We start from the raw sequence: 10,012 nt of genomic DNA, 5'->3' as shown, positions 1-10,012 counted from the left end.
AAATTTCAGGAAAATTTCCAAAATCACTCAGAGCGCGCTCTGCAGCTAGGCCCTAACTCACCTTTGCCACCATGGATTTGCTTCAAACCTCTTGCAATCAAAAGTATCCATACCCAGAGTTGCTCCAAGACCCAAAAACCCACCCACAAACACCAGGAACCCCCTAAGCAGGCCCCCGAAAACACGAAAGTGATAAAAAACGCTAAAAAGTGAAGAACTTTTTAACCATGTATTTTATCCAAAACACTTTTATCCGGTATTAGACCTTCCCAGCAATGGCCCCAGACCCGTCAACCCCGGTGGAAACAAGTAGAAGACCCCCAAACAGGCAAAAAGCAAAACCGGAAAAGCTCACACTTAGAAATATTTTCGGCCTCATTCCAAAATCACTCCAAGCGCGCTGTGCAGCTAGGTCATAACTCCCGTTTTCTACCGTGGATTTCCAGAAAAACAAATGCAATCAAAATTAGACTGTGCCAGCAGTGCTCCTAGACCCCAAAACCCACCCCCAAACACCAGGAACCCCCCAAACAGTACCCCAAAGACAAGCAAGTGAGCAAAAACGCAAAAGTAATTTCAACCCTCGATTTTCTCCAAGACACTTTTATCCGGTATTAGACCTTCCCAGCAATGGCCCCAGACCCGTCAACCCAGGCGGAAACAAGTAGAAGCACCCCAAACAGGCAAAAAGCAAATATACAAAAGTGGGGACTTAGAAATTTTCAGGAAAATTTCCCAAATCACTCAGAGCGCGCTCCGCAGCTAGGCCCTAACTCACCTTTGCCACCATGGATTTGCACAAACCTCTTGCAATCAAAAGTATCCATACCCAGCGTTGCTCCAAGACCCCAAAAACCACCCACAAACACCAGGAACCCCCCAAGCAGGCCCCCGAAAACACAAAAGTGATAGAAAACACTAAAAAGTGAAAAACTTTTTAACCATGTATTTTATCCAAAACACTTTTATCCGGTATTAGACCTTCCCAGCAATGGCCCCAGACCCGTCAACCCAGGCGGAAACAAGTAGAAGCCCCCCAAACAGGCAAAAAGCAAATATACAGAAGTGGGGACTTAGAAAATTTCAGGAAAATTTCCAAAATCACTCAGCGCGCGCTCTGCAGCTAGGCCCTAACTCCCCTTTGCCATCATGGATTTGCTTGAAACCTCTTGCAATCAAAAGTATCCATACCCAGCGTTGCTCCAAGGCCCAAAAACCCACCCACAAACACCAGGAACCCCCCAAGCAGGCCCCCGAAAACACGAAAGTGATAGAAAACGCTAAAAAGTGAAGAACTTTTTAACCATGTATTTTATCCAAAACACTTTTATCCGGTATTAGACCTTCCCAGCAATGGCCCCAGACCCGTCAACCCCGGCGGAAACAAGTAGAAGACCCCCAAACAGGCAAAAAGCAAAACCGGAAAAGCTCAGACAGAAATATTTTTGGCCTCATTCCAAAATCACTCCAGGTGCGCTGTGCAGCTAGGCCATAACTCCCGTTTTCTACCATGGATTTCCTGAAAAACAAATGCAATCAAAATTAGACTGTGCCAGCAGTGCTCCCAGACCCCAAAACCCACCCCCAAAAACCAGGAACCCCCCAAAACAGCACCCCAAAGACAAGCAAGTGAGCAAAAACGCAAAAATAATTTCAACTCATATTTTCTCCAAGACACTTTTATCTGGTATTAGACCTTCCCAGCAATGGCCCCAGACCCGTCAACCCAGGCGGAAACAAGTAGAAGCCCCCCAAACAGGCAAAAAGCAAATATACAAAAGTGGGGACTTAGACATTTTCAGGAAAATTTCCAAAATCACTCAGAGCGCGCTCTGCAGCTAGGCCCTAACTCACCTTTGCCACCATGGATTTGCTTCAATCCTCTTGCAATCAAAAGTATCCATACCCAGAGTTGCTCCAAGACCCAAAAACCCACCCACAAACACCAGGAACCCCCTAAGCAGGCCCCCGAAAACACGAAAGTGATAAAAAACGCTAAAAAGTGAAGAACTTTTTAACCATGTATTTTATCCAAAACACTTTTATCCGGTATTAGACCTTCCCAGCAATGGCCCCAGACCCGTAAACCCCGGTGGAAACAAGTAGAAGACCCCCAAACAGGCAAAAAGCAAAACCGGAAAAGCTCACACTTAGAAATATTTTCGGCCTCATTCCAAAATCACTCCAAGCGCGCTGTGCAGCTAGGCCATAACTCCCGTTTTCTACCGTGGATTTCCAGAAAAACAAATGCAATCAAAATTAGACTGTGCCAGCAGTGCTCCCAGACCCCAAAACCCATCCCCAAATGCCAGGAACCCCCCCAAACAGCACCCCAAAGACAAGCAAGTCAGCAAAAACGCAAAAATAATTTCAACTCCGATTTTCTCCAAGACATTTTTATCCTGTATTAGACCTTCCCAGCAATGGCCCCAGACCCGTCAACCCAGGCGGAAACAAGTAGAAGCCCCCCAAACAGGCAAAAAGCAAATATACAAAAGTGGGGACTTAAAAAATTTCAGGAATATTTCCAAAATCACTCAGAGCGCGCTCTGCAGCTAGGCCCTAACTCACCTTTGCCACCATGGATTTGCTTCAAACCTCTTGCAATCAAAAGTATCCATACCCAGCGTTGCTCCAAGACCCAAAAATCCACCCACAAACACCAGGAACACCCCCAAGCAGGCCCCCAAAAACACGAAAGTGATAGAAAACGCTAAAAAGTGAAAAACTTTTAACCATGTATTTTATCCAAAACACTTTTATCCAGTATTAGACCTTCCCAGCAATGGCCCCAGACCCGTCAACCCCGGCGGAAACAAGTAGAAGACCCCCAAACAGGCAAAAAGCAAAAACAGAAAAGCTCACACAAATATTTTTGGCCTCATTCCAAAATCACTCCAGGCGCGCTGTGCAGCTAGGCCATAACTCCCGTTTTCTACCATGGATTTCCTGAAAAACAAATGCATTCAAAATTAGACTGTGCCAGCAGTGCTCCCAGACCCCAAAACCCACCCCCAAACACCAGGAACCCCCCAAACAGCACCCCAAAGACAAGCAAGTGAGCAAAAACGCAAAAATAATTTCAACTCCGATTTTCTCCAAGACACTTTTATCCGGTATTAGACCTTCCCAGCAATGGCCCCAGACCCGTCAACCCAGGCGGAAACAAGTAGAAGCCCCCCAAACAGGCAAAAAGCAAATATACAAAAGTGGGGAATTATAAAATGTCGGGAAAATTTCCAAAATCACTCAGCGCGCGCTCTGCAGCTAGGCCCTAACTCCCCTTTGCCACCATGGATTTGCTTCAAACCTCTTGCAATCAAAAGTATCCATACCCAGCGTTGCTCCAAGACCCAAAAACCCACCCACAAACACCAGGAACCCCCCAAGCAGGCCCCCGAAAACACGAAAGTGATAGAAAACGCTAAAAAGTGAAGAACTTTTTAACCATGTATTTTACCCAAAACACTTTTATCCGGTATTAGACCTTCCCAGCAATGGCCCCAGACCCGTCAACCCCGGCGGAAACAAGTAAAAGACCCCCAAACAGGCAAAAAGCAAAACCGGAAAAGCTCACACTTAGAAATATTTTCGGCCTCATTCCAAAATCACTAAAAAGCAAAAGCTAGGCCATAACTCCCGTTTTCTACCATGGATTTCCTGAAAAACAAATGCAATCAAAATTAGACTGTGCAAGCAGTGCTCCCAGACCCCAAAACCCACCCCCAAACACCAGGAACCCCCCAAACAGCTCCCTAAAGACAAGCAAGTGAGCAAAAACGCAAAAATAATTTCAACTCCGATTTTCTCCAAGACACTTTTATCCGGTATTAGACCTTCCCAGCAATGGCCCCAGACCCGTCAACCCAGGCGGAAACAAGTAGAAGCCCCCCAAACAGGCAAAAAGCAAATATACAAAAGTGGGGACTTAGAAATTTTCAGGAAAATTTCCCAAATCACTCAGAGCGCGCTCTGCAGCTAGGCCCTAACTCACCTTTGCCACCATGGATTTGCTTCAAACCTCTTCCAATCAAAAGTATCCATACCCAGCGTTGCTCCAAGACCCAAAAATCCACCCACAAACACCAGGAACCCCCCCCAAGCAGGCCCCCAAAAACACGATAGTGATAGAAAACGCTAAAAAGTGAAAAACTTTTAACCATGTATTTTATCCAAAACACTTTTATCCAGTATTAGACCTTCCCAGCAATGGCCCCAGACCCGTCAACCCCGGCGGAAACAAGTAGAAGACCCCCAAACAGGCAAAAAGCAAAAACAGAAAAGCTCACACAGAAATATTTTTGGCCTCATTCCAAAATCACTCCAGGCGCGCTGTGCAGCTAGGCCATAACTCCCATTTTCTACCATGGATTTCCTGAAAAACAAATGCACTCAAAATTAGACTGTGCCAGCAGTGCTCCCAGACCCCAAAACCCACCCACAAACACCAGGAACCCCCCAAGCAGGCCCCCGAAAACACGAAAGTGATAGAAAACGCTAAAAAGTGAAGAACTTTTTAACGATGTATTTTACCCAAAACACTTTTATCCGGTATTAGACCTTCCCAGCAATGGCCCCAGACCCGTCAACCCCGGCGGAAACAAGTAAAAGACCCCCAAACAGGCAAAAAGCAAAACCGGAAAAGCTCACAATTAGAAATGTTTTCGGCCTCATTCCAAAATCACTCCAAGTAAGCTGTGCAGCTAGGCCATAACTCCCGTTTTCTACCAGGGATTTCGGGAAAAACAAATGCAATCATAATTAGACTGTGCCAGCAGTGCTCCCAGACCCCAAAACCCACCCCCAAACACCAGGAACCCCCCCAAACAGCACCCCAAAGACAAGCAAGTGAGCAAAAACGCAAAAATAATTTCAACTCCGATTTTCTCCAAGACACTTTTATCCGGTATTAGACCTTCCCAGCAATGGCCCCAGACCCGTCAACCCAGGCGGAAACAAGTAGAAGACCCCCAAACAGGCAAAAAGCAAATATACAAAAGTGGGGACTTAGAAAATTTCGGGAAAATTTCCAAAATCACTCAGCGCGCGCTCTGCAGCTAGGCCCTAACTCCCCTTTGCCACCATGGATTTGCTTCAAACCTCTTGCAATCAAAAGTATCCATACCCAGAGTTGCTCCAAGACCCAAAAACCCACCCACAAACACCAGGAACCCCCTAAGCAGGCCCCCGAAAACACGAAAGTGATAAAAAACGCTAAAAAGTGAAGAACTTTTTAACCATGTATTTTATCCAAAACACTTTTATCCGGTATTAGACCTTCCCAGCAATGGCCCCAGACCCGTCAACCCCGGTGGAAACAAGTAGAAGACCCCCAAACAGGCAAAAAGCAAAACCGGAAAAGCTCACACTTAGAAATATTTTCGGCCTCATTCCAAAATCACTCCAAGCGCGCTGTGCAGCTAGGTCATAACTCCCGTTTTCTACCGTGGATTTCCAGAAAAACAAATGCAATCAAAATTAGACTGTGCCAGCAGTGCTCCCAGACCCCAAAACCCATCCCCAAATGCCAGGAACCCCCCCAAACAGCACCCCAAAGACAAGCAAGTCAGCAAAAACGCAAAAATAATTTAAACTCCGATTTTCTCCAAGACACTTTTATCCTGTATTAGACCTTCCCAGCAATGGCCCCAGACCCGTCAACCCAGGCGGAAACAAGTAGAAGCCCCCCAAACAGGCAAAAAGCAAATATACAAAAGTTGGGACTTAAAAAATTTCAGGAAAATTTCCAAAATCACTCAGAGTGCGCTCTGCAGCTAGGCCCTAACTCACCTTTGCCACCATGGATTTGCTTCAAACCTCTTGCAATCAAAAGTATCCATACCCAGCGTTGCTCCAAGACCCAAAAACCCACCCACAAACACCAGGAACCCCCTAAGCAGGCACCTGAAAACACAAAAGTGATAGAAAACGCAAAGAAGTGAAAAACTTTTTAACCATCTATTTTATCCAAAACACTTTTATCCGGTATTAGACCTTCCCAGCAATGGCCCCAGACCCGTCAACCCCGGCAGAAACAAGTAGAAGACCCCCAAACAGGCAAAAAGCAAAAACAGAAAAGCTCACACAGAAATATTTTTGGCCTCATTCCAAAATCACTCCAGGCGCGCTGTGCAGCTAGGCCATAACTCCCGTTTTCTACCATGGATTTCCAGAAAAACAAATGTAATCAAAATTAGACTGTGCCAGCAGTGCTCCCAGACCCCAAAACCCATCCCCAAATGCCAGGAACCCCCCCAAACAGCACCCAAAAGACAAGCAAGTCAGCAAAAACGCAAAAATAATTTCAACTCCGATTTTCTCCAAGACACTTTTATCCTGTATTAGACCTTCCCAGCAATGGCCCCAGACCCGTCAACCCAGGCGGAAACAAGTAGAAGCCCCCCAAACAGGCAAAAAGCAAATATACAAAAGTGGGGACTTAAAAAATTTCAGGAAAATTTCCAAAATCACTCAGAGCGCGCTCTGCAGCTAGGCCCTAACTCACCTTTGCCACCATGGATTTGCTTCAAACCTCTTGCAATCAAAAGTATCCATACCCAGAGTTGCTCCAAGACCCAAAAACCCACCCACAAACACCAGGAACCCCCTAAGCAGGCCCCCGAAAACACGAAAGTGATAAAAAACGCTAAAAAGTGAAGAACTTTTTAACCATGTATTTTATCCAAAACACTTTTATCCGGTATTAGACCTTCCCAGCAATGGCCCCAGACCCGTCAACCCCGGTGGAAACAAGTAGAAGACCCCCAAACAGGCAAAAAGCAAAACCGGAAAAGCTCACACTTAGAAATATTTTCGGCCTCATTCCAAAATCACTCCAAGCGCGCTGTGCAGCTAGGTCATAACTCCCGTTTTCTACCGTGGATTTCCAGAAAAACAAATGCAATCAAAATTAGACTGTGCCAGCAGTGCTCCTAGACCCCAAAACCCACCCCCAAACACCAGGAACCCCCCAAACAGTACCCCAAAGACAAGCAAGTGAGCAAAAACGCAAAAGTAATTTCAACCCTCGATTTTCTCCAAGACACTTTTATCCGGTATTAGACCTTCCCAGCAATGGCCCCAGACCCGTCAACCCAGGCGGAAACAAGTAGAAGCACCCCAAACAGGCAAAAAGCAAATATACAAAAGTGGGGACTTAGAAATTTTCAGGAAAATTTCCCAAATCACTCAGAGCGCGCTCCGCAGCTAGGCCCTAACTCACCTTTGCCACCATGGATTTGCACAAACCTCTTGCAATCAAAAGTATCCATACCCAGCGTTGCTCCAAGACCCCAAAAACCACCCACAAACACCAGGAACCCCCCAAGCAGGCCCCCGAAAACACAAAAGTGATAGAAAACACTAAAAAGTGAAAAACTTTTTAACCATGTATTTTATCCAAAACACTTTTATCCGGTATTAGACCTTCCCAGCAATGGCCCCAGACCCGTCAACCCAGGCGGAAACAAGTAGAAGCCCCCCAAACAGGCAAAAAGCAAATATACAGAAGTGGGGACTTAGAAAATTTCAGGAAAATTTCCAAAATCACTCAGCGCGCGCTCTGCAGCTAGGCCCTAACTCCCCTTTGCCATCATGGATTTGCTTGAAACCTCTTGCAATCAAAAGTATCCATACCCAGCGTTGCTCCAAGGCCCAAAAACCCACCCACAAACACCAGGAACCCCCCAAGCAGGCCCCCGAAAACACGAAAGTGATAGAAAACGCTAAAAAGTGAAGAACTTTTTAACCATGTATTTTATCCAAAACACTTTTATCCGGTATTAGACCTTCCCAGCAATGGCCCCAGACCCGTCAACCCCGGCGGAAACAAGTAGAAGACCCCCAAACAGGCAAAAAGCAAAACCGGAAAAGCTCAGACAGAAATATTTTTGGCCTCATTCCAAAATCACTCCAGGTGCGCTGTGCAGCTAGGCCATAACTCCCGTTTTCTACCATGGATTTCCTGAAAAACAAATGCAATCAAAATTAGACTGTGCCAGCAGTGCTCCCAGACCCCAAAACCCACCCCCAAAAACCAGGAACCCCCCAAAACAGCACCCCAAAGACAAGCAAGTGAGCAAAAACGCAAAAATAATTTCAACTCATATTTTCTCCAAGACACTTTTATCTGGTATTAGACCTTCCCAGCAATGGCCCCAGACCCGTCAACCCAGGCGGAAACAAGTAGAAGCCCCCCAAACAGGCAAAAAGCAAATATACAAAAGTGGGGACTTAGACATTTTCAGGAAAATTTCCAAAATCACTCAGAGCGCGCTCTGCAGCTAGGCCCTAACTCACCTTTGCCACCATGGATTTGCTTCAATCCTCTTGCAATCAAAAGTATCCATACCCAGTGTTGCTCCAAGACCCAAAACCCCACCCACAAACACCAGGAACCCCCCAAGCAGGCCCCCGAAAACACGAAAGTGATAGAAAACGCTAAAAAGTGAAGAACTTTTTAACCATGTATTTTATCCAAAACACTTTTATCTGGTATTAGACCTTCCCAGCAATGGCCCCAGACCCGTCAACCCCGGCGGAAACAAGTAAAAGACCCCCAAACAGGCAAAAAGCAAAACCGGAAAAGCTCACAATTAGAAATGTTTTCGGCCTCATTCCAAAATCACTCCAAGCGCGCTGTGCAGCTAGGCCATAACTCCCGTTTTCTACCAGGGATTTCCTGAAAAACAAATGCAATCATAATTAGACTGTGCCAGCAGTGCTCCCAGACCCCAAAACCCATCCCCAAATGCCAGGAACCCCCCCAAACAGCACCCCAAAGACAAGCAAGTCAGCAAAAACGCAAAAATAATTTCAACTCCGATTTTCTCCAAGACACTTTTATCCTGTATTAGACCTTCCCAGCAATGGCCCCAGACCCGTCAACCCAGGCGGAAACAAGTAGAAGCCCCCCAAACAGGCAAAAAGCAAATATACAAAAGTGGGGACTTAAAAAATTTCAGGAAAATTTCCAAAATCACTCAGAGCGCGCTCTGCAGCTAGGCCCTAACTCACCTTTGCCACCATGGATTTGCTTCAAACCTCTTGCAATCAAAAGTATCCATACCCAGCGTTGCTCCAAGACCCAAAAACCCACCCACAAACACCAGGAACCCCCTAAGCAGGCCCCTGAAAACACAAAAGTGATAGAAAACGCAAAAAAGTGAAAAACTTTTTAACCATGTATTTTATCCAAAACACTTTTATCCGGTATTAGACCTTCCCAGCAATAGCCCCAGACCCGTCAACCCCGGCAGAAACAAGTAGAAGACCCCCAAACAGGCAAAAAGCAAAAACAGAAAAGCTCACACAGAAATATTTTTGGCCTCATTCCAAAATCACTCCAGGCGCGCTGTGCAGCTAGGCCATAACTCCCGTTTTCTACCATGGATTTCCAGAAAAACAAATGTAATCAAAATTAGACTGTGTCAGCAGTGCTCCCAGACCCCAAAACCCATCCCCAAATGCCAGGAACCCCCCCAAACAGCACCCAAAAGACAAGCAAGTCAGCAAAAACGCAAAAATAATTTCAACTCCGATTTTCTCCAAGACACTTTTATCCTGTATTAGACCTTCCCAGCAATGGCCCCAGACCCGTCAACCCAGGCGGAAACAAGTAGAAGCCCCCCAAACAGGCAAAAAATCAAATATACAAAAGTGGGGACTTAAAAAATTACAGGAAAATTTCCAAAATCACTCAGACCGCGCTCTGCAGCTAGGCCCTAACTCCCCTTTGCCACCATGGATTTGCTTCAAACCTCTTGCAATCAAAAGTATCCATACCCAGAGTTGCTCCAAGACCCAAAAACCCACCCACAAACACCAGGAACCCCCTAAGCAGGCCCCCGAAAACACGAAAGTGATAAAAAACGCTAAAAAGTGAAGAACTTTTTAACCATGTATTTTATCCAAAACACTTTTATCCGGTATTAGACCTTCCCAGCAATGGCCCCAGACCCGTCAACCCCGGTGGAAACAAGTAGAAGACCCCCAAACAGGCAAAAAGCAAAAC

The sequence above is a fragment of the Lissotriton helveticus genome, chromosome 6 (assembly GCF_964261635.1).
Source record: "Lissotriton helveticus chromosome 6, aLisHel1.1, whole genome shotgun sequence".
NCBI classification, from domain to species: Eukaryota; Metazoa; Chordata; class Amphibia; order Caudata; family Salamandridae; genus Lissotriton; species Lissotriton helveticus.
This window is presented reverse-complemented; position numbering follows the sequence as displayed.